This window comes from Meriones unguiculatus, chromosome 1 (assembly GCF_030254825.1).
Source record: "Meriones unguiculatus strain TT.TT164.6M chromosome 1, Bangor_MerUng_6.1, whole genome shotgun sequence".
Classification (NCBI taxonomy): Eukaryota; Metazoa; Chordata; class Mammalia; order Rodentia; family Muridae; genus Meriones; species Meriones unguiculatus.
The window spans coordinates 133568590-133587961 of record NC_083349.1 but is presented as its reverse complement, the minus strand read 5'-3'; the positions used below and the strand labels follow the sequence as shown (position 1 = coordinate 133587961).

The window sequence follows — 19372 nt, the reverse complement described above, 5'->3', positions numbered from 1 at the left end:
CATTTCCACATGCAGGCTAAGGGCGGCTACTTAGCACTTAGCATGTGTCTAATTGGGTAGGTGGCTTCAGGTCCCTCTGTGATGTCGAGTCTTGTTCAGAATGCTGTGATTTAGAAAAACTAGACTGAAATGAAAAACTAGCCTAAAAGCTTCTGGGTTTTGCTTTTATTTAGCTTTTTTCCAGCTACGAACGTGAAGTCCCGGGCCTCCTGAACACCCTGAGAACACTGGTGATCTGTCAGCCCTGTCCTCCTCCCTGCCCCAGGTCAGATGTTCCAGGTGTACCGAGTTTAAGTTATTAGTCTCACCACCATATTTTGGAGCTTTAGGAAGTAACCCCAGGTCTTTGGTAGATTGTAAGAAATACTTTGAGGAATTAAGAATTTTTTTTTCCCTGCTGTATGTATTGTCTTCAACACTGTTGATTTGGGAACCGTTTGCTTTGCAGTATTTCATGGATACCTTTAGAAATGAAAGAAAAATTAATAACTGGGGCATGATACCGACAAATTCCCTTGTATGTACCCACTCGTATGCATATGCTTATGTGGGAGACTCATTTGTCAGGAGAGAATGATGGGAGGAAAAGTTGTGGAGAACATAAAAGTTTTATTGAGGTTTGTTTTATAATTTACTTGGTGTCACCATACCGTGAAAATAATTAGAATAATGGGTTATGTTGAATGCCTAAAGAAGCGTGTTTGACCATTTAAATCTTCTTAGCATGCACACACTTCTTCCTGGTGTGTTTCTGGTCATTAGTTAGATGTGTCTAGCCACTGCGGTCTAATGGGTAGGAGCCCGAGGAGGCTGGTGGTTAAGGGGAAGTGAAGAGAAATATGGTGATGGGGAGACATTTAAAAAATGTTGTCATTTTCCTATTTTCCAGCTTCTTTAAATGAATCAATTAGTTGACCTGCTAGGGTCCCTGGCCCCACTGTGCTGAGTTTGGAATTTAGCCTCTCGTACATGCTAGGCAGGAGTCCGCCGCTGAGCCATACTCAACTCCCAGGTTGCTGGGTCTTAAAATTGGATTTAGTTCTTTATCTCCACGAAGGAAATGGTTTCATAGGTATTTTTGTCCTGGCCTTCATGTATTCATTATAGCTTACATTTCTCCTTTGCCTGTTTTAAAATGCTGGATAAAGTGCCGCATCCCAGAAGTGGGAATTTCTTTGAAATGAATTAGTTTCAGCCTTTTTTTGTGACCTTTTGGTGGGTCCCTGGCTGTCAACATCGACTTGCAATTTAAATAATAACTAGCATTTCTTTCTTTTATTTTATTTTCACAATGTTTTCATCCAAGATACTACATTTATACCATCCTTCCTTTATAAACTCACACACATAAGCATATACACACACCTGTACACACATGCACACATGCCTTCACACACACGCACGCACACACACACACACACACACACACACACACACGCTTTGATCATATGCCCCCTGTTATCTTCTTGCTCTTCTTCCCGTTTCCTTCCTCCCTCCCAGCAAGCCTCCCTCCTCTTCTACCTTGAGATCTCTTCATTGTTTCTGGGCCACCCATTTAATTCGGGTTGTGGCATCCATGTGGAGTGTTAAACAAGGGCATCGTACCAGCTGCTGAGGATTGTGACCCCCCTCGCTCAGCAACCATAAGCTTCCTGTGTTTTCTCCAGGAAGGATGGTGCCTTCACCAACGTCTCCCTGCTCTATGGGGCAGGGGTACACGTCACTCCATGCAAGTTGCAGTTATAGAACAAGCAATGGTCCAAGCAGGGCCTGTTTGTCAGACAGCTGCTGTACAGCTCGCTCCTTTTGCCTTTCCGGGTGTATTCTGGCCCACCTTCTTTTGACCTTTCATGTCCTATGTGCTTTAATGACTTCATAGTGTTAAGTCACTTCAAGCCTAGTTGCATGGTAAGTCATGTTTATTCGGTCATTACAAGGATCTGGATATAGGTTGTTTTAAATTTCTTTTGCTTGTTTTATTTTATGTATATGTGTGTTTTGAGTGCATTTACCAGTTCCTGCGGAGGCCAGAAGAGGGTGATGTATGTTACAGGTGGCTGTGAGCTGCCGTGTGGGTGCTGGGGATTGACCCCGGGTCCTGTGGGAGGTTCAGAGTAGCCAGCACTTAAACACGAGGCCATCTCTCCAGACCCTCGAAATAGAGTCTCAATGCAATGCTACTGTTAAGTTACATCACCTTAAACTTCTGTTTGAGTGGCCTTTCTCTCTGTTACAGTTATTTACAGTCTGTTCCAAGCTCATTGCTGGAGGCAGCAGCATGGGTCTATGACATTTCCTTTTTCAAGAACTTGGGCAGTGTTGTATATTGTTTCTTAGACTGTTCCAATTTATTTAATACATACGAAGTAGTTTTTCACTGTTGTTTTAATGTGCATTGCTTTGATAAATAAGATGCTCAAGTCATTTTTTTCTTTTACGATTCTTTAATTCTTTTTGCTTTTGTGCAGATTGTGTGTTCTTTCATGATTTTCTTCTCCATTTTCTGCTTTTCAGAGTTTCCATTCCTTCTGTGTAATAAAAAGACTCTATCATTCTTTTTGTTTAGTAGACATATTCTTGTAATATGTCCCCCAAGAATTAAAATTTTGTTTTTCTTAATGTGAAAAAATTAAAAAAATTTAAATTTAGATTGTTAAAAATGTACATATTTGGGGGCTATGTCATAACTGCCTATGACTCCAGTTTCAGGGGATCAGACTCCAGGGACACTTAGTGGTGCGTGCAGGCCAAGCACTGATAAACATAAAATAAAATACATGAAATCTTAAAATCCCAAATGGTTTAAAAATGTGTATCTTCTTGACTCGAGGTTGAGAAAGTTGACGTTGTGTCAGAATGCTCATTTCTATTTTATGCTTTTGTGAGCTATTTTAAAAGTTACCTTTATTTACTTAGGCATACAGGTGTGGGTTGGGCATGTACACATGTACACGCTATAGCAAACGTTTGGGGGTCGGGGAAATCCGTTTTCTCCTTTTACTGGGCTAATCCAGGGGCTGAACAGAGGTTAGCAGGCTTGGTGGCAGGCATCACTAACCACCCAGGCCCTTATGAGCTAAATGTTATATATGTAGCTAAACTGTATATTATACATAATGTTAGACACAATGTAACATATGTAGTATATAATGTATGTGTGCATATATAAACATACATGTGAAGATACACAGAAATAGGTTAATGGTAGTCCGAGACAGAACTCAGGCTAGACTCAAACTCGCTGTGTAGTCAGGGCCGGCTTTAAACTCCTGATCCTCTAACCTCACCTGCTACGTTCTAGAACTAAAAGCATAAATGTCTTAGTATAATAATAAAAATAATAAATAATACTGTAATTATATACATTTTGATCCATTTTCCTTAAGTTTATGATAGTAACATTTATTAAATATCATCTTTTCTGCCTCTCTTCAAATTTGTTTTGAATTTTGTCTTAATCATATGTTGAATTCTTTCACACAATTAGACATCTTTGTGTGTTCTATTCATAGTCATATATTTCAGATTATATTATTTTAATTATTATTTTGTTACATATACATGTATATCCATCCATGCATGCACACACACACACAATTTGATAGATTTAGCTGTCCTTCCAGCTCATATCATTGGGTTTCTATTTTTTGGGACAGAAAATGTTTGGGTATAGGAATTAAAATTGTTTAGTTTTCAATTTCTGGTAATCGGAGTCTTGCCTATAAAACAGACGTGTAAATCTGTAATTGCAGTAGGAAGCAGGTTCACAAAGGGAAGATAAACAAAGAATGGCGGTGGCGCAGAAGAGAATCAGGTTTCTGTTATGTATTTTATAGTACTAATAAAAGTTCAGTTGTAACTTCAGTTGATATTTTATTTTGTCCACAAAATAATGGGAGATCATTTGAGGGTTTTTTTTTCATGTAATATTCTCCTTCAGAATTATTTCCAGGGCCATGTTTTTATTTTAATCAAGTTCTGTAGTTTTCTGTAATGTGAAAAAACTATTTGAAAATATAACTGTATAGATGTTGTGAATATTTTTTCTGAGTCTAAAAGTGACTTTGTGTTTAATACTTTTCAAAAGCCCTTTGTTGAAGGCTTGGTATTTTCAGGGGAAATTGGAGCATATACTCTTTTTGTATTGAGTTAGGAATTCAGGCATTCTTTGGCAATACTCTTTGGACTTAATAACGCTCAGTGCATGTAGACACGAATTGTGAAGTGTCCTTGAGGTTGATTTTTGAATAATGATTTTTAGTAGTTATATTTTGATGATTTGGTTTTTTGAAACAATTGATTGGCAAATGAGAAAGTTTTGTGCCAACAAAGTCATGTTCTCATGAAAACTTGATTGAAATTATAAAAAAACAATCTGTTTTATTGTTATGGAAACCTGCAGCTGATTATTTTTGGCATGTGAATTAGAGTGTCTGTCATGACAGCTGTTAATTGGCAATAGGAAAGGGACAAAAGGTGTTAAGAAGTTTTGCAAAACAAAGCTTAAACACAAATAAAATAATCATTATTTTTGGATTTCTCCTTTTGTAGATTGTATATGTCTCATTTGTTAAAAAGTACAACAGAGTTTATTTTATTATTTCAATTTCCTAAACTTTGTCTTGTTTAAAATGTTTTTTAGTTGCAAATTAGATCAGAAGCAAGCAGGACCTCAGTGACGTAAATAAACAGTTCCCAGGGGAAGAATGGCTTTGGACTTTCTCTTTGTGTGATTCTTTTTATATACAAGAATATGTCTCTTGGCTAGGATCCTGTTATAAAAAAGAAAAGATGTGTGTGTGTGTGTGTGTGTGTGTGTGTGTGTGTGTGTGTGTGTAGGGGAAATATTCCTAAAGAGGGTCCTTGATTTTCAGCCTTTCAATTACTTGGATTGTTCTTGTGGTTAGAGATGAAAAGAAAAATGAGTTTGTTTTTTCTGTGAACCATGAAAGATAATAGGGGCAAACACAGGACAGCTTCTTGGATTTTTTTTTCTTTTGTTGGAAGGGTGCATTCTGTTTTCTGGGTATACATGGGAATTATTTCATTGAGGGGTTGGAGTGGCCCCAATTTGGCAATAAATGTAGTGTAAGTGCTTCTCATGTAATTTATACACTACCTCATTCTCATATAATTTATACCCCATTTTCACTTAATAATGCAAAAATCTCTACAGAAGAAAAGGTGTGCTGTTGAGGAAAGAGGTAATTAAATAGATAATTTTAACTAGAAGACAGAAAATAAACACTGTAAAGACTACATGGTTGTTTGGCTAGACTTATGTATTTTTAACTTAAATTTTCTAGCATTGTGGCTTATGTAGATAATGGTGATATATCTCCTGGCTGCATAATTCCCTATAATTATTTATTTGTTACTGGATTTTCCTACGTATGTTGCTTTTAAAATGCAAATTGCATCCCTGTTTCCTAGGCATACCACAACCGTGTGAATCTCTTATTTGTTGCATACAGATGTTTTATAGGGTATATAGCATTAGGGGTGCTTAGCAGTACAGTGAACGGGCTCCTTTAAGAACTTTGGGAGGCAGAATCATCTGTGTACCGCCATGCCACTCTGAACATGCCTGTTCATGTCTGGCAGGGAACATGACTGCTATTGGCTCAGATCACCACTGTACACTTTTGCATAGGAATCAACAAACTTCATTGATCACCCTCTTACTGTACAGGCTTTTTCACATGTTTTATTGATGTGGTGGTGGTGGTGGTGGTTCTATGGGTCAAACCCAGGGCCTGTATTTCTACCAGTGCATTGCATCTCCAAGTCTTTCAAATCATGTCACATATTGTTTTCCAATATCAAGTTCATGACTTAGGTCCTTTATGGCCTCCATTTAATACTAGGGAATGCTCAGCTTCAGGATAACTAGACTGGGTCAAATTCCGGTCAGGGCTGGAGTTTTGGCTCCAGCCCAGCTCTTGTCCTCCGAGTCAGTTCTATTAAACCCGTGCCTCTTGAGAAGCACTCTGACTTTTGCTTAGCATGCGCTTTTCTCCTTGTTATTGAATAATCTTGTATGAGATGCAATCTTCTCTTCAATCTGGGCCTGCCATTGTTACCTGGGCCAGATCTTGGAACTGCAGCACCGACACCAGATCCGCTTGCTGTGGGCTGCAGTTGTTTTGAGATGAGCCAGATCACATTTCTTTAGGTTGGAATCAGAATAATTGAAGCCTAATGAAGGAGAGGAATGTGTCCTTGCAGGAAGAACAACAGTACATCCTTTCCACACTGGCATTATTGCTCCTTTGAACTGTCCCGGACAGTTGTTAACAGTGGATGTTGGTATAGCTTAGAAAGGGAATAACTTTACTTTTCGGCTTGTGTTCATTATGTATCTGTTGAGTACCTACTGCAACTGAGGTATTTGGATACATTCCTCACTGCAAATATGATGATGCAATTATGGAGCTGATAGTATTTATAGTACAATAGAGAGGGTTTTGATTTATAAAGGGATTTCTATTTTTCACAAGCTCAAATTCATTTCAATTGTTTACGATTAATGTAATCACAAGTTTTGGGTGCATAATTTTTGTAATGAATTTCAGTTAGGAGGGTTTTGTTTTAGACAAAGAAGGGTAAATTGGTTTGCACCACAATTTTAAATATATTTCAAATATAAACTACATTTTTCCTTTGGAACTGAGGGGTGTTGGGTAGATTTCCGATGGCAAACATATCTGTCCTGCTGTCCAATGTAACATGGTTGAGTTACTTAGGCTTATTGTAACCGGTCACTGCCATAGATCTGGTCCAGGGGTAAAGGCACTTACTACCAATAATTTAATTCTCTAGAATATGCACAGTAGCCATTTTCTGACCTCCGCAAGCATGTTGTGTGTAGGTTCTCACACATGACTCTTAATAAAATCTCACTTCCCCTTTCCTTCTTGTATTCTCTGTTACATCAACTTCCACTATCAGGAAACCTATTTTTTGTTGTTGTTGTTGCTGTTGTTGTTGTTTTTAGGCAGTTTCTGTGTTATGCAGAACAAAGTGAATATGGTGAGTGGTTTTAAACTTAAGGCAGAGCATTTATTCACCATTCTCTTTTCTCCTAATTTCGACACAGGGAAGACTGTCATGGAATAATTTGACACATTTTACTTATTTGTAATGAACTAACTCTTTGTATTTATAGCCAAGCTCATCATTTTGCCACTTAGTCCTCCATGAAAGTCTGGGGGAGAGAACACTTGGCAACCAGTCATTATCTGTTTTACCATCTGAAGGTCTTTGTTTGTAAAGAGTACGTGGCAATGACGTCAAGGACAAGACCGAGATACTCCCTGACATTTTTACACAGGGTGGCATTCCCCTTGGAGTCCTGACGGCAAATATGACCATAATTACTTAAAATACATTCAAGTAGTTACCAGCCACCATGTGTGAAGTCCCCTGGAAACCTGAAAGCATGTTATTAAAACTGAGGAAGGAAGAAGCCTAATAATAAAAACAAAAATGTCAATGGGAGGAGTGATTTGGAAGTCCACCATCAGAACATTTCATCTGTCTCAAAGCATCTCTCTAGAGCTCCTGTTGGGAGCTCCTCCCCTTTCTATCTGTAGGAAGAATCCTAATAACCCATCTTTGTATGCGACTAAAAAAATTGTTTTCAGACCTTGATTCTAAAGTAGAATACTTCTCAAGAGTTATTGTATGATCATGGTTAATTTTGAGGGTCATCGTTAATTAATGACTGACACCTTCATTTTTCTGCTTAAAATCTAGTGTGTATACGGTGGGCCAGTTTGGACTAATTAAAGGCTTCTACATAGATTTCATTAGTATAAATTCAAGAACACTGTTGGATTGTTTGCTTGTAGTTAGCACATTAGCTCTGATGTTTGTTAGAAGCATAGGAAGGTCCAACTTCAAGAATATCTGCAGCCATCTGAATTTTGTCCTTATATATAAAAATGATCAACTTCTGTAGACACCTCAGTAGCCTCATGCTCCCCTTTGAAAATGCTCACAGTAGTCTATGGCTCCTGTTTGACGTGGTCTCATTTGCAGCATTGTGTAGGCATTCACTGGTTTCTCATTAGCTCATGCTGAGAATGTTGGAGGGTTTAACCTGAAGCGAGCTGGGCTTGCTGAGGATGCTAGGTCTGCTCCTCAGAGTGACTGTCACGCTCATGTGCTCAGCAAACACTTTCAAATGCTGGCTGGTGCTAATATCTGCCCAGATGAAAATGTTCAAGTGAGAGCCGTCTTCCAGAATGGCTGCGCTTACAGCAGAGCTGCCTATGAAAGTGCAGATGAGGCTTAAGGCAATAGCATTAGGGGCTGGAGGGATGACTTTGTGGTTCTGAGCCCTTGCTCCTATCAAAGAGGATTCTCATGTTGGTTATAACCACCTATGAGTCCAGTTACAGAAAATCCAGTGCCATCTTCTGGCCTCCACAGGTACCAGGTATGAACATGGGATACATATGTGCATTCAGGCAAAGCACTCAAACACATAAAACGAATACATCATTAAGAAAGGAGTACCTGTGTAAGAAGCCATAGCATTGAGATACTGACCTAAAGCACAGGCTTGGTAATTACTTCTGTTATTATGGTGAGGACGCAATACTGAGAGAGGAAATAATGGGGCAAGAGTGGCCACTGCCTTCGGAGCGAGCGAGTGTTTAGTTCGTAGAGAATAATGGACAACCTGGAGAAGGACGGAAGGGCTGTGGTTATGGTAGGGGGTTGGGATCTTGAGGGCCAGGGGACCACTGTGGTCAGTGAGCACAGAGAGAGTAGTGTGTGGATTGTCTTGTGCAGAAGGATGAAGGCTGCGGGCTGAGCTTAGCAGGTCACTGCTGCACTTGTTTTAGACAGAAGTCCTACAGTAGCTGGCATGGGCGTGTCTCTGCAGTATTTTCAGTTTCAGCATCCCTTCACGCACCGTCCAAAGTGCTGCACTGCATCCCGACCCCAGGGTCAAAAGTTTGATCAAGTGGTGATAAATAATAATAATAAAAAAACACCACGATGGAGACTTAAATTAGAAGGAAAAAAGTTTGTTATCTGTCTCCTTTGTGATTTTTGGCTCACTTCTAGAGTAGTCTAATACATATTCTCAATCAAAATTTAGGATACATCCTTATATATTTTTATATTTTCCAATAAAATAAAATTTAAAAATGTATTCTTTTTTGTCTGTAGTATTAGAGAGTACAACCTTTTCGCAGCTTAGGCTCTACAGACAGAAGCAGGGCCTTGATCCTTGTTCACTGTTTTACCACAAATATCTGTAAAACGGGGAGGCAACTGTACTTGCCTCCTACCTGGGGAAGTAGTTGCTTGTTATATCTTTTTTTTTATTATTATTATGCTGAGGCGCAGAGAGGATATATATTTTCCTTGTTCCTTCCTCAAGAATTTTGAAATTGGCAAAGAAGACACATGGTATAAAAATTGGGTTTTCAGGCTTTCATGTCCAATTGCAGTTCCTTCCGTGGTGCCGTAGAGCAAAGAGTCGTATAAACTGCCTCCTAACCGAAGGTGGCTTTCATTTATTAATGTAAATGCCCCATGCCTTGAATGTGTGAGTCCTAAAAATATGCTTCTATGGCTAAAAATAGATCCCTGGAGTTCTGTGATGTGGCTTAATCAGATGCAGCTGCAGGCTGTCTAGAAAATGCAAGTTCTATGAGCCAGATGGCTTTTGCCCTTTTTGCTTTAAACAGCATGTAATTTGGATAACTACAGCTACAGTAATACATTTTGCCAGTCACACTGTTTGATAAACATATTGTTGAGAACAGCCACTTCCAATTAAAAACCCAGTAAAATGTTAATTTATTTTGCTATTATTTCCTAGCAGAATAACACAAAGAAATACTTTTCCAGGGTTAGAGGCATCAGTGCACAGGTTTGAGTCCTGTTCAAAAGTCATTCTGTACTGGTGGTTTTAAGATGGGCGTCGAAGTGAGGCTGTGGGATGCTGCTGACCAGAGCCCTCTGTTTGTTCCTGAAAACCTGGCGTGCACAGGATGTGCCAGGATTTCCATGTTGAGGATTGCATTTGCTTAACTTTGGTTAATTACGTTTTCTGCACAGATCTGGTTACTATAAATAATGAGAATGCAGTTGGACCGTGGATTGCTCCTAGATCAGCAATGTTGTGCTGCTCCTTGGGAATGAGCAGTCAGTCTCAGGTAGCCTGGTGCAAGAAGTCTGGCTGATTTCCTACAACCGAGGGCTGCAAACAGATGCAGACTGGCTGCTTGAATCTCATGCAGCTCTCACTCTGCCTAGATGAAACACTAGAGCTAAACGTTGCTGCTCTCCACACTGCAGGACCTCAACTCAAACGCAGCCTCATTTTAATCACTGTGATAGCAGCAGGTCTTTCACTCTCGCTGGTTGGTAAGGCTGCTTTTTAAGAGGGCATTTTAAGCTCCAGTCTCCCCATGCAAGCTCTGAAGTATTGCATAGTTTCTTTCCTGAGACGTCTTCCAGGCAGTGCGTAACAGGTGCCGAGTACCACTGAAGGATCTCTTGGCTCGGAATTTCTCTGTAGTTCCAAGGCTTCCAGCACCGTTTGTTTAGAAAGCACCCAGCAGTTGTTTTCCTTGTCCAGTGTAAAGAAGAAAGTGCATTTCATCTATAGAATTAGTATAGAATGGTATAACCTGAACACCTCTGTAATAATAGCTATATGTTTACTTACTATTACTATAGGACCTGGAACTGTGATAATCATTTTATTCAGGGTTCCATCAGGCCTATAACCGGATAACAGCATTGTCAGGTAGCTGCTTTTATCTTGTTTAACAGATGAGGACTGAGTGCTTTGGACTATAATTTATTCAACACCATGCAGAAAGTGACAGATTTTGAAGCCACTGTTTTATTAACAGGCTGTTTGACTCGTGGTTCTTAACTCCATCCTTGAAGCCCTGAAACTTGGCATCTGCCTTAAGCAGAGCTGTGTTTACAGAGGCAAATATGTGCCTCTGTCCAGCCTCATGTGCTTCAGTGAGTTTATGGTGTGGCTTCTTCGAATTTATTTTCAGCTCTGGTTGATAGATGGAAAAGGTCTGGATGTCTCCCACCCAAGTTCCTTAATCGTGTGGGAACTGATGAACTTTTAAAGTCATTCTTGTTAGGCGGGTAAATGTTATTTATTGTGCTTTCCCAATAAGTCAGATATCAGAGACAGGGAGTGCTTGGAGAAACTGGTTATGCACTTGCGTGATAACTGTCGCTTAATTCCTTATTTACAATACAAAGGGATTCATTGATGAAGGTGCCAAGTCATGGTGCCACAGGCAAAAGGGATGCAGAGCAGATGCCCACAGTAAGTGTGTATTGTGATGCTTCCTACTCAGAGCAAGCTGCTTGGTCATGGAAAAGGGTCTATAATTTGCCTATAATTCGTCCTAGAATTTGTTTCGGGAGAGTACGGTGTTGATACTATTTTCATGTAGAACTATACAAAGCTATTTCTGAAAGCCTGTAAAGTTTAAGTTTACAGATTATAGGTTAGTAATGGGCTCAAAATACTAACAAAGAGTTGATATTATGGGTCACATCTGAAAATTAAAAGGAGAGCTGGAATGACAATATATTTTCTAATATATAAACTATTTTATTTGGCCCCATTCTACTGTACAATAATTTAATGATTCACAAACTGCCCTGATTCAAGTCTACATGTAAACATTTGAAAACAAGGTCAAATGCCTGTTTTGGTCAATTAAAAAAAGCCTTAATATGAGATAAGCTAAATTATAAAGCTCTTAAAGAGAACCTTAGTCTTTTTTTATGTGGAAAGATTTATGAGAGTGATCCAAAAAGGTTTATATAATCTCACTCTCTCTGTTTCTGTCTCCCTCTCTGCACACACACACACACACACACACACACACACACACACACACACACAACTTGTTACTAATGGCTTAACTCCTGCATTCAGGGAGAAAATGATGCATGAAGAATTATCTGTGGTACCCTTGTCTGTTTTTGCTGAGAGAAGCATCATTGTTTCCTTTGATCAAACGGTATGTAAGAAAACGTTGAACATCTGAAGGATGACTATATCTTTGTCCTCCACGAACTCAAGGTCTGCAGCAACAAAATAGGCACAGCCCCTGTGTGATCTAAGGTGTGGTCCTTGAACAGTTGGAACTGATCAGATGGAAAATCCAGTAGATTAAGGAAAAGCTTTTTCTTTTTTTGCTCCCTTGGGAAACTTTCCGAGTTTGGCCTTTTGAAGAGGAGATGGTATTGTGCTGAAAATGTCTCTTATGTGCCCTGGGGCTCACTAGGATAGTACACGCTGGTTTTGTCAGTCATAAAAATACATATTTAGATACCTTCAGAAACATTTTTTACTTCATAAAAGGAGAGAAGTCAGTACCCAGTAATCTGGATTTAACATGTACTTGACTTTGCAGGTCCTTTATGTGTCACTGCGGATGGCATCTTACCCTGATGCCCCTCAGAAGGCCTCTCTTCCCCTCTGCTTTTCACCTGATACCATAGGTTTATAGCATCTGTGTGTGCAGCAAGATGTAGGCTGGTGCTACCCCTGGAGTGCTGGGTGGGGCTCTTGTACCGTGTGCACCCTCGACTCACTGGCGTGGCTGGTGATTGGAGGCCCCAGTTCCTTCCTGGCCCTGCAGGCCCTTCGCTGTTTCCTTCTTTCAAAGTGAGTAATCAAAGAGAGGAAGGTAGAAGTGGCAATGTGGTTTAAGAAAGGCCCTCAGAAGTGATGGTTTGTCCCTGGTGCTATGCCTGCTGGAGATGATGGCACAGAGGCGTGAGTACCGGGCACTGCAGACTGATGCTCTTTCTGAAAACCAGCCAGTGTGCATAGAGAAGAACGAGAAAGGTGCATGAGCAGAGGCTCTTGCCTCTTCTCTCCCCGTGTTCCAAACAGCAGATCCCAAATGCTTTCCACATTATACATCAGTGTTTAGTCTACAACACAATGCTTTTATATGCTTTCCGGTATGCAGTTTATGGGCATGGCAATTTATTAGGCTACTCTATTAATGTTGTTTTGTAATTAGATTGTTTCAAGGATTTGACTATTATAAATTGTGGATTATAGTCCTTCTCCCATAAATTTTTTAGTACTTTAATGTTTACCTAAAATAAATTCCTAGAATTGCTATTAGGTCAAGGTATACAGACATTTTAAGGCTTTATGCACACACCGCCAAGATATTTTCCACAAAACTATACATAATGTATGCATGCCCTGGCCTGACACGACAGTGCTGTATTTCACATACACTGACCAGTGCTAGCTGCACTGTAGTTGAAAGCAATGATCATGCCAGAGAATACAGCATCTGACTGAGGTTTAATAAGATGAATGATTTTAACAGTGTTGGCCCTAACTCTTTATGGTGTTTATCTTGACTTTTAAAGGCATGTACTTGCCCTAATTAGTTTTATAGGAAGGTTCAGTTCTTCTTAAAGAAGAATAATATTGTTCTCATTGAAAAATGTATTCCACTGGAATTTTGTACACAATAGGAGTGCTTTGTAGTAAAACATAATTTAAAAACTTAAATACTTTCAAAATTTACAGGCAAATTACTGAGATGATTACCAAACTAAATTTCCATTACTTATATTTTACTGATTGGACATTTGCAAGAATAATAGGTGAAAAGTGAGAGGATTCTTTTTTAAAGAGCTCTTGTCGTCAGCCATCTGTCAATATTTGCTGAGTGCTGAAGAACGTTTGTCAAGGCCAAAACCATGATTGAGAGATGCCTGTACAAAGAAAATAACAAACGCTCCCCCAGTGCGCCTGTGTGATAGGGCAGCCTCTGCTTGAGAGGGGTTTTGCTGGGCCCTATCATGGCACATACCCTCAGGGTATCAGTTTTGTTCTTGTTTCAGAACAGTATTTCCCGACTAACCAACTCAAATCATTGCTCTTACTAAAAAACTTTGGCCTTGAATTTGGGTGGAATTTGAGAGCCGACCACACTGTCTAGTGACCTAGGAATCTCAAGGCCCTTATCTGACAGTTGTAGCCTCTCTCTGTCTCTGTCTGTCTCTGTCTCTATTTGTTTCTTTGTCTCTGTCTCTGTTTCTCTCTCTCTCAAACCTTGCCTCTGTAGTCCATTTTCTCACCTGTGAAATTGAACTTTAAAATGATCTATTCAGATGCTTCTTATGCAAAGGTAAAGGGATTGCAGGTTTTGGCAGTAAAATGGGAGTGAAGGCAGCAATGCTCACTGCAATTTCCAGATAGGGAAGTGAGCCTCCCTTGGAGGACCCAAGTCCTGAGAGACACAGAGTCTTGTCAGGGAGCTGTTCCTCCTTCCAGAGGAAGTGGGGCTCTTTGCTCTGCGGGTGGTGACCTCTCACCTCTCGTGGTTAAATATAATTAGGACTTGCTGTAGTAAAACTGTTGAAAATCACCCAAAATGCACAGTCCCTAATATCAAGAGCATTCCAGGATTCTCCGTTGATGAGAGCGTCTTGTTTTGTTTCCATTACAATGATCATTAATATTTCAGATAATTATAGTTTCTGATAGAAATAAATTAGTATGCCATTAAAGATAAGAGGTGGTGTTTCTTCTTTAAAAATGGTGATGAAAGGTGCAGGGTTATGTGGTATGAAAGAGTCTTAGTTTCTAAAGTTAAAAGAAAGAAACTTGTTCAAAAGTTGAATTAAAATGGTCCCATTCCCATTATTACCATTTCAATAATAAGGTTTATAATTCTTGGTTTCAAGTACTAATGGAGATGTTTCTTGCATGTTAAACTACGAATGGAGAAACATGCTTGTGACTTCCTTTGTAAGTGGCTCTTTTAATTGTAGTTCTTTGAAAAAGGAAGTTAACACGTAAGTATCTATTAATTCTTGACAAGGACCTTATTTGAAACTAGGCAAAGTGTTTTTGAGAAGTCAGGTAGCTGTTAGCATTTGTGATCATCTGAAACTAGAAAAGTCATTATTATAAGTTTCTTAATCTTATTTTCAAATGAAAATCCATTTTTTTAAAAAATTTAAATGTGCTCAGATAATGCTAAAAAGTGTGTATGAAAATGTGTATATGTCCCATGATCCACTCAACCAGATGACCTGGAATTACAGATTTGTACATATACATTACACACACGCACGCACACACACACACACACACACACACACACACAAATACATATCCTCTTTCAAAACTTCTGTGTTGCAAATAAGCCTTTTTTTTGTCTAAAATATCTCGTAAAGGTAGTTAGTAATGTTATGTCGACTATTACTTAACAAGCTTTTAATTAGGCGCATTTCTCTAGGGAACGGCTGACCAGCTCCTGAGTAATCACAGAGTCACCTCTTAGGCTGTTGATGTGTTTTACTATTTTAATAAAATACATATCTTCTATATGCTGCACGGTTCTCTCCTCAGCACGGGTGCATACGTACAGAGTTGTTAAGGGACCGGCAATGCTTATTTTAAACTTCCACAAACCTTCATAAATATAAACTGTCCTCTAGAAAATTTTGCAATTTTAAAATTGATTTCCTTATTAGTATTACATAAGAAAGCTTTTTATAGTCTTATAAGAAAAAAGAAGTGGTGCATTTGCATACACTTGCTCTCCGTACATGCTCCCACCATCACACAATCACACCACACACACACACACACACACACACACACACACACACACATCTACTCATCCAAACAAGCATGCTCCCATCCTTAACCAAATATCACGCACACACGCACACACACGCACGTGTGCACACACACACACACACACACCTACTTACCTAAACAAACATGCTCCGACCCTCACATGAACATCACACATTCATTTCATAACAAAAAATGGAAGTGCATTTCTTTGTTTCACCGTTGAAAGAATAGCCTATGTTTGCAATTTTTCATGACAGTTGCCAGATTCTTTTTTGCTTGTTTTCCTATTAACTTCATTAAATATAAATTTAAAATGTCTTGTAAATATTTACGTACTTTGTGGCTTAGCTATGTTGTGATATTTATTGTACAAATACCCAAATGTTGATATTCACATGCTTTTTGCTTATGGCTTCTGCTATGGCTACTGCATTTTCTGCATTTACTGCAGTCAAGAGTCGAATATCACCAAAACTTTAAGATACTAGCAACAAAATCTTTAAGATACAAGCAACAAAATGTCCTGTAGTTATTTCTACTTTTTTGTTTTAAAAAATATCCTAGTCTCTGGAGAGATGGCTCAGTGGTTAAGAGCACTGTCTGCTCTTCCAAAGGACCTGGGTTCAATTCCCAGCATTCACATGGCACCAACTGTCTGTACCGCCAATTCCAATGTATCTGACACTGTCACACTAACCACATAAAATAAAATTAAATAAATTTTAAAAAAGACACAAATGAAAAAATATCCTAGTCTTTAACTGACAGACAGTTTACTTGCCTCATTATCATTTTATATTACATTAATTTACCTTACACGTGCCTTTAAAATTTACTCAAGACTCCCTCCTTTAAGACAGTATTGTGTTATGCTCATCTGGTGTCCCGTTGCAATCGTTACACTGGTCCAGCATGACATAATTTAAGCTGCACTAGTTTTAGAGTACTTTTTTTATGCTTTTGAAAGAAAGAATTTCTCAGTTTTTTTTTCTTTTAAAATTTCCTAATGACTTTTATAAGAAATGTTTTCTTCCAGAATCAATTTCTTAATTTCAGAGGGAATTTTTCCCCTTTAAAATAGTTCATAATTACACTATCAGTGTTAGATTAGTGTTCTTGTAATATTGATCTCTCTCTGCATGTAATGGCCTCTTGGGTCACATTGTAAATAAATTGTTGAGTTGATTTCTTGTAGATTTTTAACATTTTATTCTAAGTATATTTTTAGGTTACATATCAATTGTCTCAATCATTATTTAAATTTATGTCATCTTGATAGTGGGTGTATACTAATTATCATCAGTATTTAGGAAGCAAAAAATATGAATTTTTTTTCATTCATAAACTCTCTTTTGTGCTCTCAATATCAGAAAGTAAGGAATATTTTGTGCCTTAGAGTTTGAAGACAAGAAGCAACCATGTGTTAGTACCCGAAAGTCTGCTTTCCTTTATGTGACATGATGCATAGCTCTGGGCTGACCGCTTCGTATTCATCCATCTCCATGCATCTAGAACCATAATAACTGTTGTAGGACCGGACTTCTCCAGAAGCATGCTGCTAGTCACCTAGCAGTGTGGAAACAGACAGAAGGCAACCTTTCTGTTGTCAGCAAGGGTGACTTGTATCATGGGCTTGAATCCCCCCAGCTTTAGCCTTGTGCAGATCGTGGAAGAGATTGGTATTCTCTGGGGTTGGAGGACCACAAGTTCACCTCATGTGGGAGGCTCCTTCCTAGTGTCCCTGTCATTACTGCTCTGTCACAGATCATCAAGAGGAAGGAGGCACTTCTGTACAAAGTGTGATCAGAGTCTGTAGAATTAGAAGCGAGTTGAGGGTTTATTAGATATTGAATTTCTAATGGGGTGGGAGACTAGAAAACAATTACAGTTATTGAAGACAGCCAGAGGAAGCCTGAAGGAACAGAAAGAATGATGAAGAGTAGATAAATAGTTCAATGTGAAGGACGTTGAATTAAAAAAATATATATATATGGGGAGTTTAAAGGTGGTAAAATACAAATGTCCTTGGCTTAAAAAACTCCTGGGTTTCCTTTAAGCCACACAGTACCTAAATAAAGAGTCGTTGGTTCATTTGCTCGCAGCAGGCCTTTTCAGTCACACGAATGGAAGCTTTCCTCACAGAATGTTAGGATACTTTCCTACCTGGCTGAAAATGAATAACCAGAGCTGGAGGGCTTCTGCTTTGTGCATTTCTGAAGCTTTACTGTATCTTCCGTAGGTGAAGAGAGAAGTCGCACCCTGCCTGCCAAAGCAGCCGCAGGCTGCACACTTGCACTACCCCTTTTTATGAAGCTAAATTTGGAGCTTGCAAAATCTCCTGCTTAAAAATACCACCCCAGAGACTTCTGCTTATTGTTCATTTTGTTTCTGCCCTGTGCAACTTAGGTCCTCATTTATAATTATCTTTGCAATATTCTTCTTTACCTCAAAAATATGAAAGGATACACTTGATGTATAATCCTTCTACAGCTTCATACAATAAATTATTGTCTAAGACTTTATTCCTTAAAATCTAGAGACAAATCCCCTTTATGAGTTTAGTTGTGTTTCTTGCATAACATGTACGTGCACTCTTAAATAGAACTGAGCCAACAAAAATTAAGTTGTAGACTGGTCTCACATAGATTCGAGGGACAAGAAACATCCCTTGCAGGTTCTCCTAACATAGGATTTATATTTTCCTCTTGAGATTTCAATTTTATTCATATTATAAAAGAGTGAATTTGTTGTTTGACATGAACTATAAGGTCATTCAAGAGACTGAATTGATTCTTTTAAAACAATGTTTAAACAGAAAATAATGATCTCATAAAATTTTCTCATGAACATGTAGAGTATTGACATGTGCTCTTTTATGCTCACTAAGAATTTTAAATTAAATATGAGAATATTAGAAACTCCCAAAGTGCAGTGATTTATTAACTAAATATTGTTTTCTAAGATGCTAACTTACCTCATTCCAGGTGTTGAACTATTCTTTCCATAGCATCACTGCACTATTTTTACTAGACATGATCCATTTAAAATAATTTTCTTTGAGTGACTTTCTAAATGTATATTTTTTTCAGTAAACTAATTAATGAAGGAGATCTGCACATTTGTGAATTCTGAATGTGATACATCATTTGTTTCCAATTCTTATGTATCTGAATAACTTACAGTATCTTTAACAGACAAGCCCAAGGTATATCAATGATATCAAGAATTTAAAACTTTTTAAGAGCCCATTTGGCAGCTCAGTCTCCATGTGGGTTCCCTAGTAAGGGAGCAGGGGCTGCCTCTATCATGAACTCAGTTGCCTGCTCTTTGATCACTCACCCTGGTGATATGGTCTTGCCAGGCCACAGAGGAAGAGAATCTGGGCAGTCCTGATGAGACTTAACAAGCTATGGGCAGATGGCAGATGGGGAGAACTCCCCCCTTCAGTGGACTAGGGGAAGGGGAGAGGGGAAAGAGGGAAGGTATGAGTGGGAGGAATGAAGCAGGGGGCTTCAATCAGGATACATAATGAATAAATTGTAAAAAAATGTTCATTAAAAAAGATACCATGGGTGGGTTATTTCAAGTAGCTACAACTTAACTATTTGTAGGAATGAAAAATACTGGATAAAATGGCAGTATGGGATCTATTTATTTATTTATTTTCTCAATATACATCATTTATGAAGACCTGACTATTGGCCAGCTACTTGGAGGCCTATATTAGACAAC

The 19372-nt window shown here is 38.7% G+C and overlaps 1 protein-coding gene across 4 annotated transcripts in view; it reads left to right on the top strand.

Moving 5' to 3' along the window:
- Hdac9 (histone deacetylase 9) overlaps positions 1-19372 on the top strand; it is an 855384-nt gene that overhangs the window by 111085 nt on the left and 724927 nt on the right. The window lies entirely within an intron of this gene.